This window comes from Eurytemora carolleeae, unplaced genomic scaffold, assembly GCF_000591075.1.
Source record: "Eurytemora carolleeae unplaced genomic scaffold, Eaff_2.0 scaffold37, whole genome shotgun sequence".
NCBI classification, from domain to species: domain Eukaryota; kingdom Metazoa; phylum Arthropoda; class Copepoda; order Calanoida; family Temoridae; genus Eurytemora; species Eurytemora carolleeae.
In genome coordinates, this window is record NW_019396242.1 from 445970 (window position 1) to 458052 (window position 12083).

The window sequence follows — 12083 nt, forward strand, 5'->3', positions numbered from 1 at the left end:
CCCCCCCCCCGGTGGCCCCCCTTCCTCCATGCACCCTTGCTTGCCTGTTTTACTGTGGACAACATTTATAAAACGAAAAATATAACTGCCCCCCCCCACAATGCTTTCCCAGAATTTTCTCCAAAAACTTCCAACTTTTATGAAAAATCCTTGAATTCCATTTTGTATAAAAAGAAACATGAGGAAGGAACTGAACTAAATATATAAACAATAAATAGATTTAAAGAAACATTCTTTAGTATTTTTCTTCTATTTTCTGTTCAAATATTTGAAGAAAAGTTTTCATGTTTTGGATGGAGTTGATGAAATATATATTTACAAGGTTGTGGTTTCTCTCCTCCCTTTTCCCTTCTATGGATGAACAGTGAACACTGCTAACTGAGAACAAAGTTTTGAAAATTAACAACAACATCGGTTTATATCCGTATTTATCAACGGCCAGCCATCGTTAACAAATGGTGAGAATCATTACCAACAAACGGAACAATCAAGTAACGAACGACCGTACAGACACGTCAAAGAAAATTGTGTAAGATTGAAATTTTACGTTTTCAATCCTGACTTCTTTCATTAAAGAGCTATTGAGCTATTGTAACTGGATAATTTGTGGATAAAATCTAGACTAGAGGAGCCACGAGGTCAAAAAGCCGTAACAGTAATATATTACCTTTACCTTCTCTAAGCCAATACTAAAGAATGAGAAGGAATCCAAACCTTCTCCCTGGTAGATTAACCAAGATGTAGAGAGGATAGAAGGGTATTAAGAGAATACTAGAGCAGGCGTAAACTAGTGTATTCTAGTTTATTACGATCAATATAACATTCTGGGGTTAACACCTACCAGACATTGTGCATTTTGTTTCAATCATCATCATTGTTTAGGATTTATGTTTTTTTTGTATGCATAAATCTTTTTATTTATATTATAATATCTATTCTGGACCCCAAACACCTGTTTTTTTTATATGTACAATAATATATACTCTGAACCCCAAAACTTCATCTTTTTATATATATTATAATATATATTCTTGACCCCAAAACTTCATTTTTTATACATATTATAATATCTATTCTGGACCCCAAAACTTGATCTTTTTATATGCATTATAATATCTATTCAGGACCCCAAAACTTAATCTTTTTTTATATTATAATATCTATTCTGGACCCCTAAACTTGATCTTTTTAAATGTATTATAATATTTATTCAGGACCCCAAAACTTAATCTTTTTTTATTTATTGAAATATATATTCTTGACCCCAACTTTTACCCCTATTGTGTTTTAAACTTTAATCATTTAATCCAACATAATTCATAGTTCAAAATATATCATGTATATACGATATTGGATTGCGAAGACATACGGCTCGGAAAATTTAAGTTTGTGGCAAAGACTCATTTCCTTCGCCTTAAATTGATATTGTATAAATTAATATTGTAGAACAAAAAAATTATTGTGTCCTAATGTGAATTTTCAATATTTTACGCCGGATTAAAGTCTCATTATATAAATTTTTCCCCCAAACCTCTTAAATACAAAATATTCGGCTAAAAATTGGTATCGCGTCCAAGCTGCATGAATATACAATTGCAAAAGCTTTGAAATATACATGAATAAAATAATTATGGGGGGGGGGTGAATGTTTAAAAATTGAACGAAAGGATGATTAAAAGTTTTTAAAAATGTGAGGGTTTCAAAATAGTCTACGTCAGATGAAAATACATTCATAAAACAAACCTTGAAATCGATTTATTTGTAATTGAAGAAATTATTTTTTACTGTACAACATAGTTCTGAAACTACCATTGGATAAATAATCTTCTATATAATAAAACTCTTTGCTAATCTGTATAATATTTATATATATGTTTTTTCAAATTTCGAAATTTTTTAAAAGTTTTTCTAAACTTTAACGGGCAGTTTAGCTAGTTGAGATATAATGCTCAACCATTTAAGAAACAAAAGCAGTTTAAATTTAGTATGTTTTATATCTATAAATAGTATGTTTCATATTTATTTAATAACTATTTATAACACTGTTATTTTTGGCTCGCAGTTTTTGGACAGAAAATCTCTCTTTATCGAGAAGGTTCAAGCCTTTTGTCCCGAGCTATAGCGAGGGACAAAATATAGTCTAAAAAGGAGAGAATGGGCGAGAACCTTCGAGATATCTATATAGAGAAAATTTAAGTCCAAAAACTGCATAGCACGTCCTGCCAACATAATAGTGTTTTAGGTAATTTTATGAAACGTTTGTGTACTTTTTATTTTCATTTTTCATTTTATTTTCATTTCAATTGAAAAAAAATATTTTTGAAATATTCTAAAATTTTTGGAGAAAATCCGGGAACCAATCAAAACTTTATAGCACACGTGTGCTAATGTATAGCTAATTTAACTTTATAGCACGATGATTACTTTATACACGTTGAAATTCACGATGAAGTGAGTAATAATGATAAAGTACACAATAGTTTCATAAAGTTGTATTAATATATGGTATGAATAATAGAATATGTGTTTATTTTCAGTCCTTTATATCGAACTATTTACTTAATATAGAGTTGGATATAGAAATACAGAACAAATAATAAAAGGCATAAATTTGAAAACCTGAGCAAACTGTGTTGAATATATTTTCATAAATTTAAGAAAGATAAATGACTAATGTAATTAGGTCTTTGCCACAAACTTTGATTATCTAATCCCTATATCTTTGCAGCTAAATGTCCTTAGATAGTTTAAACTGGAACTCTGTTAAATTAAATAATGTAAGCATGAAATATCGTAGGTTTACACCGTCAAATTGCAAAGATATAGAGATTTTTAAAATGATCAGCTTTTAAATGTTGCTTTTCAAGTCACAATTTTTCCCCTTATTGTAAAACTAAATGTTTCTCTAAGCTAAATTCTTGATTCTCCAAATGTTGAATTTTTTATGTAACATGAAACATAGATCTTTAGTTTAGTATTTTCTGATTTGATTCTCCAAACCTAAAATAATCTAAATACAAAGATATGATGTTGATTTTGTAAGAAAGTATACCAGACGTCTGGGTTTAACAAATCCACTCATTTTAATATTTTTCTTGGAAAATTCTCCATTAAGCTTAGAGTTATGCAAAAACAATACTTTTAAAAATATGATTATGATTTTATTTTTGAATTACTGAGTTATTGCCACAAACTTTGATTTTCTAATTCAAATATCTTTGCAACCCAATGTTGCAGATTTTTGATATATCAAACTATGAAATATTCAGATAACAAAAAGGTTTACACCATCAGGTTGCAAAGATGTAGAGATGAAAATACTTGAGTTTGTGGCAAAAACTCAGTTCCTTTGTAGTGTACAGTAATCATAAATTAGGTGTTGAGCTCCATGAATTTCAAGCCGATGCATATCTTCTTCAGGTTTATCAAACAAGTATTACAGATTTTTCACCAATATCATGAAATGCCAGATAAATGTTGCATTAAACTTTACTTCCTGATTTGTTACGAAAAGTATATAGAACAGGAGGGTACAGGAAGTTCAAAATAGATTTATGGAGGGGCACGTTCGATTAACAACCTTGATTTATAAGTTTTGTCTGATGAGATATCTATCATCATCTTCTTTTTGAAAATAAATTATTTTCAATTGTGGCTTCTCTTTGAAGCGACATCTAAATATCTGCTATAGACACAATGGAGTAAGTTTTCAGAATCAAACCCTTTTCAAGTTATAAAAACGACGATATCTTCCACATTATTGATCAGATAACAGTTTACATGGTAATGGTATTCTGAATCGATGTTCTCTTCAAATACGAAGCTGACAGTCCCTGAAAGAAGCTGCAAATTAAAAAAATTACCAATTTTACCAATTTTACTTGAAAAGGTAACTTTCAGATATTTGGGTAGTATACGAGTTGCTTCTTTTTTAGAGCAGTGTTTTTATTCCTTTTCACGACTGTAAAAGTATCAAAGGAATTGAGTTTTTGCCACAAACTAAAACCTCTGATTCCAATATTTTTGTAATTTTATGGTGAAAACCTTTGATATTTCAAACTTAGATTATTTAATCTATAAGTATTAATAGTTTGAAATATCTAAGGTCTACGACAAAGATGTAGAGATTAGAAAATCAGAGTTTGTGGCAAAAACTCAACTCCTTTAGAATTAAAATTGATGAAAAATCTGCTATAAAAATTAAATTGAAATAATCAATACTTCGAATTGATGTCAATTTCTGAATAAAAATCGAACAGTAAAGAAAAACTTATTCAAAGTACATACATTTCATTAGGCGTACTGCACCCGTTTTGCCTTAAATAGTCCTGTATGTGTACTGTACAGCTTGCTCTAGCTACTTAAAAACGGTCCGGTACTTAAAATAAACCGAAGTTTATTTATATTTGGAGGATCACTTAGAATTTAGTTCACAATCCCTTATTACTTTTTAACCCTTAATAGTTGATATATATACAATAATAATATTCATATCCATAATTAACCTGCTCTGTTTTCTTTATTACTATGAATAGACAACGCACAATTATATAAATTTGATAATTTGTACTTTATAATATAGATATATACACTTTTATATATTCTAATATGTACCTTGTTTATTATACTTTTATGGTTTCAAATGGTTTCTTGCAAATATCTTTGCACAAGTAAAGCAATAAGCATACACTAGAAGTGTTATAACGATATTTCTAATCGGGATTATAATAATGATATTTCTAATCAGGATTATAATCATGATATTTCTAATTAGGATTATTATAATGATATTTCTAATCAGGATTATTATAATGATATTTCTAATCAGGATTATTACAAGGATACTTTTAATCAGGATTATTATAATGATTTTTCTTATCAGGATTATAATAATGATATTTATAATCAAGATTATTATAATTACATTTCTATCAGGATTATAAAAATATTGATATTCAAGATTATTATGATGATATTTCTAATCAAGACATAATACAATGCGGTAAGATTTAACATTTTAAGATGTTAAGAATTTGACCAGTACAAACTGATATTATAAAACCCTGGTCCAATCGCTCTTGTTGATAAAACCTCTACTATTTTCAGGGTTAACCCTAAAGGAATGAACAAAATGTCTTTTATTAAGTTCTTGTTTCAGAACGAAGAACTCTGACGTGGATAGCTCTATGCAACATCAACTTAATTATTTATCAACATCGTTAACTGTTAATTTGAAGGATTTATAATTATGCAGATAAACGAAAAACCCGCAGAAATAATTTTAAGAAATGCACGTAAACCGGGGAGAGGCAACTGTGTTATGCAGATATTTAAAACGCAAAGTTTTGACCCCATGTTTCCTCTAGCTGTAAACTTATCTTTTTATACATAATTTAAAAACAATTACATTAAGTTTCAATTTATTATGGAAACCCTGTACTTGTTTAAGACCCTACATTGTCCTTTATATGATTAATGCCAGCTAATTAATATACAAAGGATTTAGTTTCAAACAGAACAAACAATCTGTTTACCACGGGGGTATCTTACATCATGGGGATATATTTCAGGGCTATCTTACATCATGGAGATATATTTCAGGGGTATCTTATATCATGGAGATATATTTCAGGGCTATCTTACATCATGGAGATATATTTCAGGGGTATCTTACATCATGGAGATATATTTCAGGGGTATCTTATATCATGGAGATATATTAATCTGTTCACCAGGGGGTATCTTACATCATGGAGATATATCAATCTTTTTACCATGGGGTATCTTACATCATGGAGATATATTAATCTGTTCACCAGGGGATATCTTACATCATGGAGATATATCAATCTGTTTAACAGGGGGTATCTTATATCAAGGAGATATATCAATCTGTTCACCAGGGGGTATCTTACATCATGGAGGTATAGCAAACTGTTTACCAGGGGGCATCTTACATCATGGAGATATAGCAATCTGTTCACCAGGGGGCATCTTACACCATGGAGATATAAAAATCTGTTTACCAGGGGGCATCTTACCTCATGAAGATATAGCAATCTGTTTACCAGAGGGCATCTTATATCATGGAGATATATCAATCTGTTTACCAAAGGGAACCTTACATCATGGAGGTATAACAATCTGTTCACCAGGGGGTATCTTACATCCTGGAGATATAAAAATCTGTTTACCAGGGGGCATCTTACCTTATGGAGATATAGCAATCTGTTTACCAGAGGGCATCTTATATCATGGAGATATAACAATCTGTTTACCAAAGGGAACCTTTCATCATGGAGGTATAACAATCTGTTTACCAGGGGGCATCTTACATCATGGAGATATAAAAATCTGTTTACCAGGGGGTATCTTACATCATGGAGATATAACAATCTGTTTATCAGGGGGTATCTTACATCATGGAGATATATCAGTCTGTTATACCAGGGGGTATCTTACATTATGGAGATATAACAATCTGTTATACCAGGGGGTATCTTACATCATGGAGATATATCAATCTGTTATACCATGCAGTTTTTTGTTTACCAGGGGGTATCTTACATCATGGAGATATATCAATCTGTTTACCAGGAGGTATATTACATCATGAAGATTTATCAATCTGTTATACCAGGGGATATCTTACATCCTGGAGATATAACAATCTGTTTATCAGGAGGTATCTTACATCATGGAGATATATCTTTGTGTTCACCAGGGGGTATCTTACATCATAGAGATATAACAATCTGTTTACCAGGGGGTATCTTACATCAAGGAGATATATCAATCTGTTCACCAGGGGGTATCTTACATCATGGAGGTATAGCAAACTGTTTACCAGGGGGCATCTTACATCATGGAGGTATAGCAAACTGTTTACCAGGGGGCATCTTACATCATGGAGATATAACAATCTGTTCACCAGGGGGTATCTTACATCATGGAGATATATCAATCTGTTATACCAGGGGGTATCTTACATCATGGAGATATAACAATCTGTTCACCAGGGGGTATCTTACATCATAGAGATATAACAAATGTATCGTTTTGAATCAGGAGTAATTATTTTTAAATGGTTCTGAAAATCATAAAAACATTAAAGGCCTCTGAAATAAGGATTCCAATCTCGAGTCTCAGAATATTTAAAATTAGTTGAGTTTGATATATCTATCCCTGGCTTTGTATAATTAAGATGTCTGATTAGTCTCCAGTCCTCAAACAGATTATTGAACTAGAGAACCCTCTGAATATTTTATATATTTCACCTCCTTCTAGTAGACTGAATGTAGAATATGTAAAACAGGTTCTGACAACTTTCAAATTTAATTTAGGTTTAAGCTGACCAGAGGAAAGTATATTAACTAAAGTGAATAATGGCAACTCTCAATTCTTGAAAAAAGGGTTTTGCAAATAAAGTTAAAGTATTTAGATGCATATATTTAAACCTAGAAAAGCTTTGCTCCGACTATGTACTGAAGGAAATTGAAAATTATCTAATTTTGAAATATCAAAGATTTACATATAACAATGAAGACGACTTTTCTATTGAGGTTTTAATTTCTAACAAGCTATTTTCAAAAAACAAGTTTACAAGTTTACAAGGAGAAAAGAATCTGTTTAAAAGTTTAGTAGCAATCAAAATTGAACAAGAAAATCGTCTTCATTGTATTGGTATATACGATGACGACTGTGGGTAAAATAAGTAATTCAGGCAGATAGGTAAAGTAAATTCAGGCAGTCAGGGCATGTAAGGGTAAGTAAAGTAAATTCAGGCAGTCAGGGCATGTAACCGGGTAGGTAAAGAAAATTCAGGCAGTCAGGGCATGTGAGGGTAGGTAAAGGAAAAGTTTTTTCCTCAGCCAAAGACCATTACTCCCACTAACCCCTTTAAGGTACTTAAATTGTAATTTAAAGGAACACTTCATTTCAAGAGGCAGGTCCAATTCACAACCCTTGAAACCTAACTGATAAATAATAATGAAGATAACGTCGATCTTCTATCTTGAGAAGAGTTTAATTCTGTCAAATGCGTTTAAGTAAAGAAACCTCAAATTATGCTTACAGTCCCTTTCAGTAGAAATAGAGTTAAATAAGGAGGAAATATTCCTGATATTTTGCTAAAATGCAGGATTTTACTGGCTCTGAAGAAAAAGTGCATATAAGTTATAACCGTCTAATATTTGAACCCACACATCCTTTTCTTTAGTTTTCTAATGCTATATACATTTATGTGCAATAAACAATCTAATGTAAATTAGAGAACAAAATTTGAATAAAGAATAGTAAACCTGGAAAATCATACCAAACCACGATTAAATGAGATATTTATTTGCTTAAAACGGTTATGTGCGAGATATGACAAATTTCTCTTTGTGAATTTATACTCCTTCTGTATTGTGTTTGGAAGTCACCAAAAACTTTGGGAGGTAATGAAATTCTTGTTATCAACGTTAAAAGTCGTATTTTCATTTTAACAACCAGGGGCCAAATAAAATTAATGGTGATAATTTACTGAAAACTCTGGTTCATGTGAATTACCGTTTACCAACTTTTAGTCTGCTGTGACAAGTTGCAAAGTAAACACATATGACTTTAGACGTAAAAACGGAACGGTACACCAAATGAATCATCTCCTCAATGTGAGATTATTGTGAACTTTTTACTGCATTTTTTCGAAATTGTTAAAAGGGGTGTAAAATTTAGTGAAATTTTACCTAAATTTGCCAAAAGCATAATCGTATTCCGCTTGGAATTCTAACGTATGTTATAAAATACACTTTTTTACAAAATTAAAAATGTGACCCTCAGATGGGGTTTAATGTTAAAAAAAATCAATAGTATAAGTGAAAGTGAAATTTTGTAAAGCTTATTTAATTGGGTATTATTAGAATCGAGTTGAATTTCTGAGTTAAAATCAATTTACAGAATCGAAAAATATTGAAATTTAACCGAGTTACTTAAAAAAACATACACACTTTTTTTGAGTACCTAATAAAATTGATTAAAACGATTTTTGACCAAAACTTGCTTGATTTTTTAATATTTTTCTATTCTGTAAATTGTTTTGAACTCCAGTTTATCATTAAACCCCATTTCAGAAGCACATTTTTGAACTTTGTGAAGAATGTATTTTATAAACAATAATAGTATTCCAATACTATTCTACTTCTGTAAAATGATTTAAGTAAAATTTCACTCAATTTCACTGTATTTCACAAACAATTTCGAAATTATTAACAGAATGTGCGGGATTTCTAACAAATGTTTGTGTATTCTGTTAACACATTTTGACCATAATTTTGAACATAAAAACGTAATTTTGAACAAAAAAACGTAATTTTGAACAAAAAACGTAGTTTTGAACATAAAACGTAATTTTGAATTGGTTAAAAGTTTTAAACTGCCAACAAAAATATAGGGCTTCATCTCCAACAAGATATACTACGGGTCAAATTACTTAAAAACAAATTCTAATTGTATTACAGAAATAAAGAAACTGAGTCTTTGCTACAAACTCGAAGACCTTATATGTTTCAACCCATAAATTATGTTAGATTAAATAATCTGGGTTTGAAATAACAAATTTTTACACCATCATATTGTAAAGATATTGGGATAAGAAAATTTGAGTTTGTAGTAAGGTTATATAAGTTTTTTTTTAAATATACATTGCCATGCCAGTTTAATTCGTGTAGGTGAGATTATACAAATTCTCAGCTCCCACAATTAATAATTAAAGTTAATTAAACATTAATTGGTATCTTAGACAAATGTCATATAAGACGTCTTTTAACAAAGTTCATATATTACCCAAATATGTTTGAACCCCCTTGAGAATGAGATGAATAAACGATAATAAATAAGAGAGGAATATAATGAATAGAGAAGAGAGACGACATGATCCATCTTACAAGAATATTAACATTCACAATATATGTACTTGAATACCATGCAGTATACAATATACTTGAATACTATACAGTATACAATATACTTGAATACTATACAGTATACAATATACTTGAATACTATACAGTATACAATATACTTGAATACTATACAGTATACAGTATACTTGAATAGTGTAAATAGTATAAAGTATACAAAAAAACCATGTCCCGTACAATGCATGCTGCAATAATGAAATAATTTACGTCGTCTTTTTATAACAATTTTTCTTTAAATGTGATAAATACTTTTAAACTTAAATTTTTTTTTTAAATTACAAAGTTCCTAGCAACATTTCTAAATAAAAGAAAAAACGAAGACATCAATAATTCCAATTATTTCTTGATACCACTGTAATATTAGAAATTCAAACCTTACCGAGTGAATATTATGTAGTTTGATTTAGCAAAGTTTAGCATTATTTTATTACTAAAATTACATATTAAAACAGCGAAATATATTTTTTTTCTTACTGCTTTAAATATGGAAAGTCGTTTTCAAAAGTTTAATTAAATAAATTTCAAATTAATGAATTAATGAATTCTTCAAAGATTTCTCATGCAATAGAACATTAGTGCACACCATGCAGTCGCTTTAACTGTATAATTTATTCATCTAATTTTCAAAATTTTCATATTATCTGTTCTTCAATGTTGTGTTTATAGATAAACATCGTTTTTCAATTAACATTCAAGGTTATGTTTACAGAGGTACTTGTAAAACTGTAGATTGGAAAGACGACATTCATGCGATATTTTTTTTGTATTTAATGATATTGTAATGTCGTCTTCCAATTCAATGAGTCTCATTTTATATATCAGTAGGGTCCACAAGAATTAAAGATGTCTATTATATTTGAAATTTTTCGTTAATTCTAACATTTCAAGCCCCCCCCCCCCGGCCCCCCATTTAAAATGCAGAAAATATCGTTGTTTTCTAGTGTAATTATTTCTCACAATTTCCTCATTATATCTCATTCATGCCTGATCAGGCTTTTAAGGGTACCGTTGACAATAGGATGGGCCATTTTATAAATGGAGGGTGACTTTGACCAATTGTATTAATTTTTAATCTTGCCTCATCAGGGTACACATTTTCTTAATGTTTCAGTAGCAAAGACGATGAGAAATATATCTCAGATGAATGTGTATACTCTAAAATTAAATAAAAACTTGAATATTAAAATTGAACAAAAAAAAATCCAGATTTATTTATCTCTAGTGCAGATTTGGAGAGCACAGCGTGGAGAGAAAACATGGTTTGTTTCTTAACCCTATGTTTTGCAAACATTTATCAGAGAAAATCTATGGAAAGTCTCGGCAAACCTTGGCTCTGATGTATTATCCATTATTCTTTTATCAAGGAGATATTAGGACGCATAAAACAAAATTATCAATGGTGAAAAATTCTTTTTTTTTGTAATAAAAACTAGGGTTTACGCGTTTCATATTTGGAATTTATAAATAAATTTAATTAAAAGCTTCATTTCATATTATTTTTATCAAATCGAACTCAGTTTGAATTACAACAATATTATGTTCAGCGTTTTACATAAAAAAGTTCACAACAGATCACTAACACATGATGGTACGAAAGTCTTTTTTTGGGGCCAAATTAAAAACAAAGCAGGCCCATTACTACTATAGTAATAAATAAAGAGGCCCATAGTAAATTTAGATAAATTACGCTGTACATTGTCCATATAGCTAAATGTGCCCATTAGTAAATACGTAAATCATATATTGCGATCAACCCAATCTAGATATATATATATATATGTTATTATGTATATATATAACTCCGTCATACCCATATTTGATTGCCTAACTACTTTATGTATAACAGCGCATAACTTGTAGTTACGCAGTGGGACCCATAAAACTATAGAATTGGAAAACGACTGTTAGACTCAAGTTATTATTTCAATAAGTCCAATAAACATGATGATAAAGCACATCAAGTGTACACTGTACACACAGACATATTTTACTTAATATACCAAATATACGTAAATGTATTTATTTTCTTGCTAAATCAATATATGCATCTATACTTGAAATATATAATAATGATGATTATTAAAAAATAAAATAAAAACCGTAAATGTATTGTGTGACTGTTAG